Source organism: Crinia signifera, chromosome 4 (genome assembly GCF_055691185.1).
Source record: "Crinia signifera chromosome 4, ASM5569118v1, whole genome shotgun sequence".
NCBI classification, from domain to species: domain Eukaryota; kingdom Metazoa; phylum Chordata; class Amphibia; order Anura; family Myobatrachidae; genus Crinia; species Crinia signifera.
The window spans coordinates 66,909,451-66,926,135 of NC_139220.1; the positions used below are offsets into that span (position 1 = coordinate 66,909,451).

The window sequence follows — 16,685 nt, forward strand, 5'->3', positions numbered from 1 at the left end:
CTGTTGTCAAAATACAATAGTGTCCTGTCTGTCCTGCAATGTAACATGGATGATGTACTAGCAGTCTACATTCTCCAGAAAGGAAACCAGATGGCTGGAGTCTGGCCCATAGTGTCTATATAATATTGCTTAATTAATAAATATAGATATATCTGGGGAGGGTAACAACACTCTCTCTGCTTAATAGTATGCCTTAGACATTTTGTCTCCTAAATGAATTCAGTTGCATTTGATATGTTACAAAGTGGTCATTCATATTATTTAGTAAACCCAAAAGCTATACTACGATGTCTAAACATTAAACTCTGATGTCCTAATTATTAAGCTATTCCTATTTTTATATACACATACATAATATATACTATGGTTAAAATCACATTACATTAATGATGGTATAAAACAATATCTATATGCCTATATAGTAACAGATCATTGCTCTTTATATGTATTTGTTAATGCTTTTTCATTTTTCATTTCATTTTCATTTTTCACTAATGAAGGAGGGTAACTCTGTAACGCCGTAGGATGGAATAAAGTACTTTTACTTAAATTAAACAAGTATGTATGAGTGCTGCCCATTGTTTCTTCTATTTACATGCTGGATTAGCTGTTGTTTCCTGGGAAGGCTACCCCAGCAAAGATTACATGCTTTGTCTTATTGCACATACCTGGAGTGCCAGACTTCTCCACCATTATATATATATATATATATATATATATATATATATATATATATATATATATATATATATATATATATATATATACCATTGACGTGCAAGCCCTCTACACAAGCATCCCACACGATAAGGGCATTGCAGCTGTTGAGAAGCGTCTTAAACTTGATCCAAATATCTCTAATGCGAGAAGGGTCTTCATCTGCGATTGTCTGAGGTTTGTTCTGCAATTTAATTATTTTGAATTCCTGGGGGACTGGTTCCTACAAATATGCGGCACCGCTATGGGCACTATTTGTGCACCCAGCCTGGCCAACTTATATATGGCGGAATGGGAAACTAATACCCTCACAGGGGCCCTTGTTGATAATGTCGTCCTAATAAAAAGATATATTGACGACATTATCATCGTCTGGAATGGTGATCAAAATTTGTTTGAGAAGTTTGTCGAGAGGTTGAACGACAATTGTTATAATCTGAAGTTCACCTCATCTTTCAACCAGAGTCAAATTGAATTTCTGGACATTGTCTTGGATGTAAATAATTTTCCATCCGAGAGAAAGATACAGACCTCCACCTTCTTCAAGGCCGTGGACGCGAACAGTTACCTAGAATATTCCAGCTGCCACCTGGGAGCATGGAAGGATAATATTCCTTATTCACAATTTTTACGGCTCCGAAGGAACTGTTCGTGTCCTATGGTCTTTGAGGAACAAGCCTTGGTGTACGTTAGAAGGTTCACTGAGAAGGGTTACCCCCTTGGTATCATACATTGTGCACTTCAACGTGCATGTGATCTTGATAGAAACCAGCTCTTTCAACCTAAAAGGGCTGAACAATCCTTCCATCAGAATTCCAACAATGAGGCGATGTTCATTACCCAATTTAGTACCCACGAAAAAGAACTCAGGGGTATTTTTAAAAAACATTGGGGAGTACTCCAACTTGACCCAATATTGAAGGGGCACATTTCCGAGGTACCCAAAATGGTCTTCCGTAGGGCCAGAACCATCAAACAACAAGTCTCTAAGAGTCAACTAGAGAGTATTGATGTAAGGGGTCCATCGGAAACTTTTCTTGCTATCAAGGGTTCTTTTCCTTGTACACATTGTAAGGTATGCCAGTATATGAAAAAGGGACCACACATTGATGGGACGGATCTAAAAGTGAATGAGTTTATTAACTGTAACTCTGCTTCCGTGATATACCTCCTGACCTGTGGCTGTGGGTTAAAATATCTGGGCAAGACCAAGAGGTGTCTCAAGATTAGAATTCTTGAGCACCTCCGTAACATCAAACATGGGTTGCTCAACCATAGCGTGCCTAGGCACTTTAAAGAAGCCCACAATTGTGATCCCAAATCCCTTACTTTTAAGGGTATCGAACTGGTCCATCACAGTAAAAGGGGTGGGGACCATGATAAGTTTCTACTTAAACGTGAAACGACATGGATCCTCCGACTCAATACACTGGCCCCGGGGGGATTGAATGAGGGTTACGAGATAACCCCATTCATTAACCAATGAGGGGACATTGTGTCGCTTTTTGTTCTTGTCCTGCTTTTTGTACGTTTTTTCTCATTTATTCTGTTGTAGTTTTTTATTGGTGATATGCATGTAGTACATCTGTGGACTATAATCCACTCATGATAATGAAGATTTTGTGTATGCAAGATTAATTAAGATGTACACTTGTATAGTTGCACTTTTTTATATATATGATGCATATTGGACATACTATTGCATTTAAGTCTTTTTATATATATTTTGTAAAGCTGGGGCTAAATTGCTCACTCATGGTGCAATTTTTTATCAAATTTTATTTCCTCCATGTGGCTGGTATGCATAGGGTTTTTTATAACCTTTTTTTTATATAAAAAAAAAACATGTTTTTTGGTTTGAGTCGACACCATTAGTCGACATCAAAATAAGATCACCTAAATCATGTTTAATTACTACCCATAGTGTAGTGTATGTGTGCATTATAATAATCCGCATTAGTGTCACTTTTATATATATATATTTTTTTATTTACATCTCTCATAGTGACACTGTTAGTGTGTGTCATATGGGTCTTCTGTCCGCATATATCAGCTTCTTGCACTTGTGGGCAGTTCATCCCACAAGTGCTTTGTTTACATCGGGTGTATGGCATCACGTGCTATATGCACGCATATTCGTTCACGCCCCTACACGCCCCTTTTGTTTGCTGTTATACCAGCACTCCTAGGATTACCGCGTCATTTGACGCCAGCCGCGTCATCTGACGCTGGGCTTTCCCGGCTGCGTGTGACGCCCGCCGCGTCATATGACGGTGTGTGCGCGACGCCACACTAGTCTGGCATCATTTGACGCTACACATAGGCGCCTCGCGTCATTTGACGTTACGCTGAGGCGCTTCGCGTCATATGAGGCTTCTAACTTTCCGTCCTATCATGTCTGCCTGTTGCGGACGTGTCGAGCGCGTCATTTGATGCTGCGGGCTTACCACCCTATCGCGGCCAGACTCCCTCTCGTATCTAGGGAAGCGGCTTCACTTAGACCTTTCCCATCACGCCCACTTACATTCAGGCAGCCAATTGCCGTTAATAGGTCTCAAAGTGCTTGTTAGGTTTGGGCCTATTTAAACCCATAGAGCGTATGTAGTAGCCACGCCCTCTGACGAAGTCTACACGACGAAACGCGTCAGGGCGTGGCCTACGACGCTCCTACCTCACCTCACAGCTGATGTCTGGATCCTGGTGACCCCTACACGCCTCCCTGCAAACCAGCATAGCGGTGATTCCGGTGGTTCCATGTTCCAGCACCTAAGCGTGAGCAGTCTAGCCTTTGGCTACTTTTAAACCTTGTGGTACCCAGTCCACAGTGCTTTTATCTATGGTACGAGTTTGCATTGGCCTGTACCAGGATTTTTATTGTCCATTAAAATTATTTACTAGCAATACTGCACCATGAAGCACCTTCTCTCTGCCTCCTTCTATATATATATATATATATATATATATATATATATATATATATATATATATATATATATATATATGGGATGCGGTCATCTATTAGAATGAACTTAGGTCTACAGTCATTAGGTCGATAGGTCGACCCCACTAGGTCGACTGGCAGGAAGGTCGACCTGACTTAAGGTCGACATGGGCCAAGGTCGACATGACTTAAGGTCGAATTTGCATAAAGGTCGACATGGGGAAGGTCGACTGGTCATAAGGTCAACATGGGTTTTTCACTGTTTTTTGAGCCGACATGTGCCGACAGGCGGTATTTCATGCCCTACCATCCACTAGGGCGTTGTGGGAGAATAAAATAGTGTGCCGAGCGCAGCGAGGCACCGTGCCCGAAGCATCGCGAGCGAAGCGAGCGATGCAAGGGTCCGATTCTCATTGCCAACTGTGTCCATGTCGACTGTGTCGACATTCGGATCAAAAAACAGTGAAAAACCCATGTCGACCTTATGATCAGTCGACCTTCCTCATGTCGACCTTTATGCAAATTTGACCTTAAGTCATGTCGACCTTGGCCCATGTCGACCTTAAGTCAGGTCGACCTTCCTGCCAGTCGACCTAGTGGGGTCGACCTAATGACTGTAGACCTAAATGCAGTCTGACGAATGATCCCATTCCATATATATATATATATATAAATATATATATATATATACACATATATATATATATATATATATATATATATATATATATATATATATATATATATATATATATATATACAAACACAGGGGGCCCAGCACTCACTACAACAAACTAACTCACCTTAACATTCAAATAATCAATAAATAAATAATGGGGTTTTAGTTCATGAATTGATCAATGCATTTAAGCTTGCAGCCCATCGCCAAGGGACCCCATTTCACTGCAAGTCCTACACTAACTGGTTTTCTTGGGAACCTGGCACCTGCTTACACATCATAGCTAAAATGAACATGTGTTTTTTCTCTGGGTTAATGCACAACTGCCAAGTAACATGGCTTTTATAAGGTGAGACAATCCCAAACACAGCACCTGAATTAGTATTAAAGGGGCAGCTGTCACAGGTTTCAGGTAAATGAGCTTATCAAGGGTGCATGAGAAAGCTATGATCACAGTAACAGAGGTTAATTAAAAATCAACCCAAATATATAGATACAGAAGTACCAACACACTCGCCATTCCTAGAAATGGGGTGCAAACAGCACCCACATCCCAGGGTGGGGTGCGGTGGCCTGTGACCACACACTCTAGTAAATACAAACACAGGGGGCCCAGCACTCACTACAACAAACTAACTCACCTTAACATTCAAATAATCAATAAATAAATAATGGGGTTTTAGTTCATGAATTGATCAATGCATTTAAGCTTGCAGCCCATCGCCAAAGGACCCCATTTCACTGCAAGTCCTACACTAACTGGTTTTCTTGGGAACCTGGCACCTGCTTACACATCATAGCTAAAATGAACATGTGTTTTTTCTCTGGGTTAATGCTCAACTGCCAAGTAACATGGCTTTTATAAGGTGAGACAATCCCAAACACAGCACCTGAATTAGTATTAAAGGGGCAGCTGTCACAGGTTTCAGGTAAATGAGCTTATCAAGGGTGCATGAGAAAGCTATGATCACAGTAACAGAGGTTAATTAAAAATCAACCCAAGAAAACCAGTTAGTGTAGGACTTGCAGTGAAATGGGGTCCCTTGGCGATGGGCTGCAAGTTTAAATGCATTGATCAATTCATGAACTAAAACCCCATTATTTATTTATTGATTATTTGAATGTTAAGGTGAGTTAGTTTGTTGTAGTGAGTGCTGGGCCCCCTGTGTTTGTATTTACTAGAGTGTGTGGTCACAGGCCACCGCACCCCACCCTGGGATGTGGGTGCTGTTTGCACCCCATTTCTAGGAATGGCGAGTGTGTTGGTACTTCTGTATCTATATATTTGGGTTGATTTTTAATTAACCTCTGTTACTGTGATCATAGCTTTCTCATGCACCCTTGATAAGCTCATTTACCTGAAACCTGTGACAGCTGCCCCTTTAATACTAATTCAGGTGCTGTGTTTGGGATTGTCTCACCTTATAAAAGCCATGTTACTTGGCAGTTGAGCATTAACCCAGAGAAAAAACACATGTTCATTTTAGCTATGATGTGTAAGCAGGTGCCAGGTTCCCAAGAAAACCAGTTAGTGTAGGACTTGCAGTGAAATGGGGTCCCTTGGCGATGGGCTGCAAGCTTAAATGCATTGATCAATTCATGAACTAAAACCCCATTATTTATTTATTGATTATTTGAATGTTAAGGTGAGTTAGTTTGTTGTAGTGAGTGCTGGGCCCCCTGTGTTTGTATTTACTAGAGTGTGTGGTCACAGGCCACCGCACCCCACCCTGGGATGTGGGTGCTGTTTGCACCCCATTTCTAGGAATGGCGAGTGTGTTGGTACTTCTGTATCTATATATATATATATATATATATATATATTCCCGATTAGCAGGCACTCTCTCCAAACAAAAATTCTGGTGCCGGGGTGCCTTTGCTGTAGCCATTATGGGTATCAGCTTCTGACTTCAAGTCTGCCGAGTGCCGGTCCCATGTGGATCTGTTATATATATATATATATATATATATATATATATATATATATATATATATAGCAAGGTGTGTGTCGACCTGGCACTCCCCCAGCTGGTCATTACTGCACTGTTCACCTTGACAAAGGGGTACCTTATGCCCCGAAACGTTGGTATGCTATTTTTGCACTAATATACGTTTTTGAAAATTCCCAGAGTGCCGCTCTCTGCTTCTTTGCCTACTCCTATATATATATATATATATATATATATATATATATTCCGTGGGTAGTTCGGCACTGCTGCTGAAAAGTATGAATGTCCGTGGTGCCTTCCCTGTATAAAATACTGATTCGGGACCTTACTAAGTAAGGAACTCCAATAAGGTGGGCGGCACTCCAACGTAGTAAATTCAATCAAAAGGTCTTTATTGTAAACGTGCCATATGCCGAAGTTTCGAGGCTCTTAGCCTCTTTTTCAGGGCGTGCAAATTTATTTTTCTGATAAATTTGCATGCCCTGAAAAAGAGGCTAAGAGCCTCGAAACGTCAGCATATGGCACGTTTACAATAAAGACCTTTTGATTGAATTTACTACGTTGGAGTGCCGCCCACCTTATTGGAGTTCCTTACCCGGCTCAGTAAGGTCCCGAATCAATATATATATATATATAAGTATATATATATATATATATATATAAGTGCCGCCCACCTTATTGGAGTTCCTTACCCGGCTCAGTAAGGTCCCGAATCAATATATATATATATACCAGCATTGACGGGGTCTGCGGGGAGACATGAGTCATGGAGGCTAAGTGGCCTCCATGACCATCCCGGCAGCACCGGTCGGTGGGGTGGAGTCAGGGCTGATGCCAATAGGTGCAGGCACTGGCAGCCGGGCAGCGGAGGAAGTGCTCGTTTTGCAGGATGGAAGGGGAGCTCTAGGTAGAGTGGGGCTGTGCAGCCTGGTAATCCCGGGCAGCTCCCCGGATCAGGCTGCAGCAGTTGAGTGGCGTGCTGAGCATTGGCAGGGCCGGCAACAGAAATCTTGGGGGCTCCATAAATTGATATTTCTGGGGGCCCCCCACCCCCTGCAGTCAGCCGCCAGCACTCGATTGCTGTGGGTGGCTGACACATAACACCCCCCCCCCAACAAGAATATTTGCGCTGCAGACTCGGGAGGGGAAGCTTCCTGGGGATGCCTGTTTAAACACACAGCTCCCAAGCGCCGCACGCTCACACACACTGACATGAGCCCGTGCTGCTGCGGCGCTCATGTCAGTTTGTGTAAGCGGCGGTTTGAATCTGCGTGTTCTGACAGGCATCCCCAATATTCTTGTTGGGGGGGTGGTTTGTGTGTCAGCCACCCACAGCAATCGAGTACCGGGCGGGTGACTGCAGGGATTAGTGGTTGATTCTGGGGTCCCTCCGATGGTTGGGGCCTGGATCAGCTGTCCCCTTTGATCCCCCTGTCGCCGGGCCTGGGCATTGGTGGCGGGCATCTCTCTCCTCTCCTGCACTCCTACTGGAGAAGGCAATCATGGAGAGACACAATGCTAGCCACACTGCTGGACGCTGTCCCAGCCCTGGCTGTGTTCTGCTAATTTGCCACAGAAGATGGTGCCACTGCCCCCCTGTTCTGTGTGCAGTGCACTGGCCAATGGGATCCAGTGCACTGGCCAATGGGATCCAGGTGCCCTTGTGTTCAGGCACTGTGGTGTATTGGTGGGGACTTCGCTATGGACTATATGGGTTAAGGTAGCTGCTGAGTGGAGTGAGGGTACACTATAGTACCCTGAGGTGTAAAGGAAAGTTTAAACACACTGCTTAGCCCAGATCCTTAAATACACAATTAAATTAAATATTCAAAAGATTTTTTTTTATTGGGGGGGGGTGGATATATTGTACCCTAATCTCCCCTCCCTCCCCAACCTAACCCTAAGTCCCCCCACTATTGTCTAAACCTAACCACCCCCAGCATACTTACATTCTGTATATTGGTATTCCGGCATCGGCATCCTGATTTGTTTTGAAGTTCTGGAGCCGATGTTCTGACTGCAGTCAGGATGCTTACAGGACGGCTTATTATGTGATGGGCATTGAGGTGTTTGGCATTATGTGTATTGGGCATTACAGTGTGTAGCATAATGTGTAAGGGGCATTATGGTGTGTGGCATAATGTGTAAGGAGCATTATAGTGTATGGCATATTGTGTAATGGGCATTTCCCCTTAAAGCAAGGCTGCACACTGTTTTTTTGGAATGTGAGCATTCTTTATCTTTAAAATATCTATTGGAGGGGCACAATTTTACTGTTTATATTGGGAGCCATATTGCCTAGAAAAAGTCCTGTTTGTTTTACATTTTACATGCATTTCTGAAATTGCACCGTATCACACTTTTTATAATCACGTTTACTTGCTGATATTTGCATATTTAATGAGATGCGAATTTGCACGAAAAAAAGTGCTGTATGGTGCGATTTTTAGTCATTAAAATATGCACATTTTTGGACATGTGCAATTTTGTGTAAAAAAATAAAGTGGAAACAAAATGGCATGGGGTCCCCCTCCTGAGCATAACCAGCCCCGGGCTCAAAGAGCCGATACAGGTTTCATAAAATCACAGGGCAAACAAATAGGGTTCCCCTTGGATTTTATAAAACCAGCACCAGGCTCAAGGGCCGGTCCTGGTTCCTAAAATACGGGTGACAAAATGGGGTAGGGGTCCCCCGAATTTCAAGAACCAGCACCTGGCCCAACTAGCCAGTTGGGTAATTCCACAGATGGGGAAGACTTTTTATACAAGTCCCCCCAGCCAAAGCATTCTCCCCTTGACCGGTCAGCAAGGGCAGGGGTCCTGGGGAAGTGGGGACCCCCCAAACAAGGGGTCCCCCCTCACAAACTTACCTGCCCATGTTGAAGCCATCGGGCTGATGCCAAGTGTAAAAAAATAAGAACTTATTGTGTATGCTGTGGAACCAGCAAGCCTGGAGAACCAAAAGTCCCAGCATGTGGGGCAATAAAGGGCCCTCTGGGACTTGTAGTCCCACCGTATTACAAATAGTTAAATAAATACACACACATACACCTGAAAAATAAAACTTTAATGCACATGGAGCACATACATACAGATACTTACCTATGTTGATAGTAGTTCGGTCCCCTTGTCCAGTAGTATCCATGTGTGGACCCTGTTGAAGAAAAACATATTCACGAGCCACCTTCGGGACGTCTCTAGGACCCCTGCACTGCTGTAGCCATGAGCCGGTCTTCTGTTTACTTTTGGGGTTCCGCCCCATACCAGGAGTTAGGCCCGCCCACCAGCCAATCAAAAAGTCTCCCCATCCGGCTGTGGCATTATACTGGTGGCTGGATAGGCCCGATGCTGGTTCTTGAAATACGAGGGACCCCTATTCATTTTGTCTCCCATATTTTAGGAACGAGGACTGGATGGAAGTGTGACTAAAAATTGCCACTTCAGAAAGTGCAAATTTGCAGAAAGAAGTGTGATTCTTTTTTGCTTAAAAAAATTCACATCCCATGAAGTTGGCGATTTAGAAAAAACATGCGAATTCGGCAGTTTTTTGCAATAATATCGCACAAGTCACAAAATTTCACCCATGGTGTGTTGCTACATATGACACACCCTAATGTCAATGCGGGGGGGTGTGTGGCTTAACATTTGTATCATTGTAAGCTATACACCCACTTTACAATTCCAAGAACATCGGCATTGTAGAGCAAAGGCATGTTTAAGATGATGCAATTTTTTGGACGGTTGCAGGGGGGGTGGGCCTTCAGTGGGGGTGGGCCGGCAGGGGGTTGTGGGTGCCAGGGCAGGATGCAAGAGACTGCTCCTTTCTTTGGGGCTGGGAGGGCCACTCGGTTTTCCTGGAGCTCAAACAAGCCAATCTACTTCTGTCATTTTACAGACATTGCTAAAAAAAAAAAAAAAAAGTGAATTGGTTTCTATAACAACTTTATCTATGCAATTTGATAAATCCCCTAGACTCCGTATTTTTATACTTTTATACTTTAACTTAAGTTTATTATTTTTGTATTAATATTGTTGTTTATTTATATAACAGTTAATATTTTGCACACTTCTTTACATATGTCATCATTTACATTAGTCACTTAATACTGTATGTCAGTATATTTTTGGAATATGGGATTAATATAATAAAGTAGTGGCTTTTGTAAACTGCTGATTCTACAGCGTAAATAATGTAAAGCTATACCAACCTTTAAAATAAAGTATGCCATTATGTACACTGAATGTTTGATTTAAATTTTGAGCTCCAACCTGCTGAGAATCGGTGGTTTGCAAAAGCGGCCTCTATGTAATTATACCCCCTTGTCCCTGAATTTTCGTTATTTGTACATAATTACTGTGTGCCCATTAGTAATCAGCTTCATCCTTTGTGACCAAAACAGATGAGAGCAAGCCACAACTAAGGGTGTGTGAGCAGTGCTGACCCAGGGCATTGGCGGAACTTGTGAGAGGTAGGCCCAGGTGCAAAAATATAATCTGGGCCCCTTCCTCCACTCAAGTTCACAATATGCTTCAAAGCAGTGGGTGGCAGCAGTGGGCCCCTTCGTCCTAGGAGCTCTGGTACACTGCACCCTTAGGCAAATGCAAGGGGGGTGCTCCCTCCTCTTGGCAAGTGCCTTTAATTATGACAATAGCTGGTATATAATATGATCAATAGAGCTGCCACCACACCATGTGTAAGGGACAGAGCAGAGCTGCTGCAAATGCCCAGTGTACCAGCTTCTTCTACCACATTCAGGGGTGTAACTATAGCACCGCAGCCCCCGCCACCGCGGGGGGCGCTGTGCATGTGGGGGCACCGGGGGCTGCGATGCTATAGTTAACCCCCCCCAATCCCCCGCAGACTTACCTATCGCGCTGTCCCGGCGGCTCCATTCTTCTGCTGAGGACCACCAGAAAATGGCCGCCCCCATATAGCACACAGTTCTCTGAAACTGTCTGCTGTATGGGGGCGGCCATTTTCTGGTGGTCCTCAGCAGAAGAACGGAGCCACCGGGACCAGCGCGATAGGTAAGGCTGTGGGGGATTGAGGGGGGGTTTGCATGGGCGGCGGCGGGGCAGGGGGGGGGTAGGGGTGCTTGGCGTGGCGGGGGGGGCGCCCCCCCCCCCTAACGGCGGGGGGCGCCCAAAACGTAGCTACGCCACTGACCACATTATCTGTATGTGTAGAACTGAGCCCTCAAACTTCGCAATGGAGAGCAGCTGCCATGAGGAAGAGACAGGAGTCTTGCCATGAAGTGGAAGATTGTGAGTTTAGAAAGTGCAGTACCAGTTCTATTATGTTTGTGTGTTTATTTTTTTATGATATATTTAACCTTTTCCTGACCACTTATTTATTTTAAATGTTTGAAACAGCCTATACTATAGACCATCTGTACTGTTAAATATTAATACAGTATTCAGTGTATAAAAAGACCAATTTTCACAGCTGTTACTGCTCCCTCAGACTCCTGTACTTACTTTACTGCCCTGCAGAGTGGGGGAATTTGGATTACAGTTGGAAACCCCCCTCTAAAAATCCTATGTTTGCCACTGGCACCTGCTGTACCAATTGTAGTTCTACCTCTGACCCAGGGCACCTGAATGTGACTTGCTGGGTTCCTGGGTGCAGCACTACTGCAGAGCTGCATGCATGCTCTTGGCAGACACCCTAAAGCCTGCTAACCTTGCCTCAGGCAGTGCTCTGCCAACCAAAAAAGGCAGCCTACCCACAAATTAAGATATATTGATCTCATGGGGGTAGGAGGAGGGACCAGCACAGGTTGCCCTGCTGCGCTGGATGAGTGGGATTGCTAACGGGCAAATTATCCTGTGATATTATTTGTATTAAGCATCATCTTTATCAACAGACTGAGACTGGTTGAAAAAAATCTATTTAAAAAGAGTGCTCTCCCAATAATTTTACAAAACACATGTAAGAGGGGAAAAAAACAACTGGCACAAACAACGTTGAAATACATTTTACTGAAATGAATACACTTGTTTCTTTATTTTTATTAAACTTTAAAATCTTCTCTCCTGAAGTAGCACAAGAAAAACCTCATTAAAAAATTTTACACAACCACTTTGAATAAATCAGGACAGTCAGCTTCCAACTCAATACAATCACAAGAGAACCTCATTAAAAAAAACTAAATTAAGTAGTTTGTGCCAGGACTAGTAGTTTGTGCCAAGGTCTATTAATTTTTTTTTAATTAGTCTACTGTACTACAGGTTGAGTATCCCTTATCCAAATATCCGTTATCGAAATTATTCCGAAAATCGTACATTCCAGAAAGTGAAAACTTTTTTTCTTTGCTAGAAACCTACTTGGGACATCTGTAACAACACTACTGGGGACATGATATGTTACTGCCACTAAATATCTGCAAGAAAATGAATGCTTGGCATTCAAATTCAGTATCTGCGATTGTACACAAACTTTGTTTCATGTTTTGAAACCTTGTTTTCGCACAAATAAAATATATTTGTGTGTATTTCATGTGTTGGATGCAGTGGCGGAACTACTGTAAGGCAGCCCCTGCTGCTGCTTGGGGGAGCAAGTGGCAGTGGGGTCTGTGTGGGTGCCAGGCGCTGGCACCCCCCCAGTGCACTAACATGCTGCTGCCTGCCGCTGCCTGAGCACCAGAGGCGAGTCAGCCGTGGCTCGGGTGCGGCTATGACAGTCAGAGACAACAATTCTCCCCACTCATTCAATTGACTGTAAACAGAGCTGGCTTTTGGCTGCTGTGTACAGGATGGGTGGGCAGATGGGCGGGTGGATCAGGGGCGGCCTGGGACCTGTCGGAGCCAGGGTAAGCAGCAGTGTCTGCTGGTCTCACTCTCTGCTTCTCTCGTGCTTCAGCCTCTCCATTATGAGTGTGATGTCATCACATCACAGCCTGGGGAAACACGCTGGAGAGGAGCCGAGAAGCCAGGCCAGCAGAGAGGGAGCAGACAGACAGTTCCACCCAGGGGGGGTGCCACAACCTTTTCTGCAGGGGGGAGCAAAATTTATAGTTATGCCACTGGTTGGATACCTGAAGATACATCATTGAAATATAAAAATATTCTGAAATATGGAATAATCCGTTATCCAAAATTCTTCTGGTCAGGAGCATTTTGGATAAGGTATAATAAACCTGTATTTTTATTATTATTATTATTATTATTATTATTATTATTATGGTACTTGTGTATTATCACGGCTCCCACGATTTCCATCTTATGGGATCTTATACAATTTAAAATTGTATACCATTGTATATGGCATACAATGGCATACGATGAGATTTAAAATTGTATAAGCACACTAATGGGTGCTTACAATGTTAAATGCACCCCCACGCCACCCCCACTATCAACGCCAACCCGAAGCGTAGCGAGCCCGCGAGGGGCGGCGGTACGCGTCCTCCGACCTTTTCATACCCCCACTATCCATGTCGTCGTGGAGTTGATATTATATAGTGTGGCGAGCGCAGCGAGCCACTGAGCCCGAAGCGTGGATAGTGGGGGTATGAAAAGGTCGGAGGATGCGTACCGCCGTTGGCGTTCATAGTGGGGGTGGCGTGGGGGTGCATTTAACATTGTAAGAACCCATTAGGGTGCTTATACAATTAAAAATCTTATAGGGGGGCCAATTGACCTTGAAAGCACCCATTAGTGTGCTTATACAATTTAAAATCTCATCTCATTGTATGCCATATACAATGGTATACAATTTTAAATTGTATAAGATCGGGTCCCATCGCAGCACATCTCATCTCATTGCATACCATCTTAAGCCTTATGGTATGCAATGAGATGGGATGAGATGGGAGCCGTGATAATACACAAGTACCATTATTATTATTATTATTATTATTGTTTCTAATTATGTCTGGAAAGAAAATTTGATTGCACTTTGTCAATAAAGAAGATTGTCATGTTAATACCCCTTTCACACCGCACTTGTTAAATGGTATATTGCCGTTTTTTTTCCCATTTTAAAACATTTAAGGCTGCAGTGGGAAAGCGCCAGAGTTGATTTACCGGTTAACGATAACCGGTATTTCAAAACGTTTAAAAAGCAGAGTCCTACACGGTTCAGAACCATTTTCTATGCATTGAGAATGGCTCTGTTCTATACGGTTAAAAAGAAATGGCATGGGGTCCCCCCCCCCCACTGCCGTAACCAGCACCAGGCTGAAGAGCCGGGGCTGGTATTAAAAAATCAGGAAACCCGACAAATAGGACTCCGCTGACTTTTTAAAACCAGCTCCAGGGCCGGGGCTGGTTCCCAAAATATGGGGGACAAAATGAGTAGGGGTCCCCCGTATTTTAAGAACCAGCCCCAGGCCCAACCAGCCAGCAGGGTAATGCCATAGCTGGGGGGAGACTTTTTATACAAGTCCAAAGCATTCAGCCCTGTGACCGGTCAGCCTGGCCAGGGGTCCTGGGGGAGTGGGGACCCCCCCAATAAAGGGGTCCCCCCCCTCCAGGACTTACCTGGCCAGGCTGAAGCCTGGTGCTGTCCCCGGTGACCCTGGAGCGGTGGTCACCGGGCTGATTCTGTGTAAAAAATAGATGAAAACTATTGTATTATACTGTGAAACTATGAGTCCCAGCAAGCCTCCCCCTCATGCTGGGACTTGGAGAACCACAAGTCCCAGCATGCAGGGCATTAAAGGGCTCGCTGGCAACAAGAAATAGTTAAATCAGGGTTGCCGACTCTCCCGGAATGTCCGTGAGACTCCCGGAATCATGGGACATCTCACGGACTCCCGGTAGAGGGACCCTTTCTCCCGCAGCTGCTGCATCGCTTCCCCAATAAGTGCACTGCACATGCGCGATGACGCTGCTGACATGATGAAGCCACGCAGTACAAATTGCGGCAATAGTACCTGCAATAGCTAGGAGACCTCCCCGTTCTCCGCATATGGCCGGGTACACAGTACAGTGTTGATGTAAAGCTATCATCCCTAGCAGCAACAGGTGATAGCGGCTTCTGACTTTCCAGCAGCAGCACACAGTGACAGCCGGATCCGGTTTTCACACAGCACACTACATAACTAAGGTAATTGGATACTCATCTAGGCTAAGTGTGAGTTCCCTGCTCTGGTGTCTGTGTATCACACTTCACTAGCCAGGACAGCAGATATCCCCTTAATCACTTGACTAAAAGTAAACAGTGCCCGGCAAGCAGCAGAGTTGCCGCAATAATATCCTCTCCTCCTCCTTGAGTCTGTTTTTCTCCCCCCTCCTCCAGAAAGTCAGTTACATTCCTTTGAGGACTACAGTGCAGGCGATCCACAGAGATATTTTTCTAATTGGTTGCGGACCATATTAGGCCTGCCCCCTGGTGACGTAAGGCCTGCCCCTTGGCTTTTACTTTTCTCCCTGAAATTATTTTTCAAAAGTAGGCAACCCTGAGTTAAATAAACACACTGATAACCCAGAAAAATAAAAGTTTAATACATACATTACACAAACACACTGATACTACCTATCTTGAGCCCGTAGGTAGGTCCCTGGGTCCGGGGGTCCAGCGCTGCAGAGTCCGGGGTCCAGGGCTTCAGGATCCGAAATAATCTAAAGGGGTACCTGTGGAAGGAAATCCTACTCACCAGGTCCTCTGGCGAAGATCAAACATCTCTGCGTCTCTCCAGTCCGAGCGGGTACCGGCCGGGTGATGCGTGACTTGGACTACGGCAGAGAGAAGATGACGGGATCTTCGCCAGAGGACCTGGTGAGTAGGATTTCCTTCCACAGGTACCCCTTTGGATTACTTCAGATCCTGAAGCCCTGGAGCCCGGGACTCTGCAGCCCTGGACCCAGGACCTCGGACCCAGGGACCTACCTACGGGCTCAAGATAGGTAAGTATCAGTGTGTTTGTGTAATGTATGTATTCAATTTTTATTTTTCTGGGTTGTCAGTGTGTTTATTTAACTATTTCTTGTACTGTGGAACTGCAAGTGCCAGCGGGCCCTTTAATGCCCCGCATGCTGGGGAGGCTTGCTGGAATTCATAGTTCCACAGTATAAGACAATAGTTTATTACTCTATTTTTTACACTGCAATTTGCTCGATGCCCACCGCCCAGGGGCATTGAGGACAGCGCCAGGCTTCAGCCTGGTCAGGTAAGTCCTGGAGGGGGGGTCCCCTTTATTGGGGGGTCCCCACTCCCCCAGGATCCCTGGCCAGGCTGACTGGTCAGTAGGGTTAATGCTTTGGCCATGGGACCTTATATAATAAGTGTTCGCCGGCTGTGGCATTACCCTGCTGGCTGGTTGGGCCTGGGGCTGGTTCTTAAAATACGGGGGACCCCTAGTCATTTTGACCCCCATATTTTGGGAACCAGCACCGGCCCTGGAGCCTGGGGCTGGTTTTAAAAAAATGAGCGAAGCCGGGTTTTTAAACGGGT

At 44.7% G+C, this 16,685-nt stretch overlaps 1 protein-coding gene across 2 annotated transcripts in view; it reads left to right on the top strand.

Moving 5' to 3' along the window:
* SLC23A1 (solute carrier family 23 member 1) overlaps positions 1-16,685 on the top strand; it is a 514,139-nt gene that overhangs the window by 416,551 nt on the left and 80,903 nt on the right. The window lies entirely within an intron of this gene.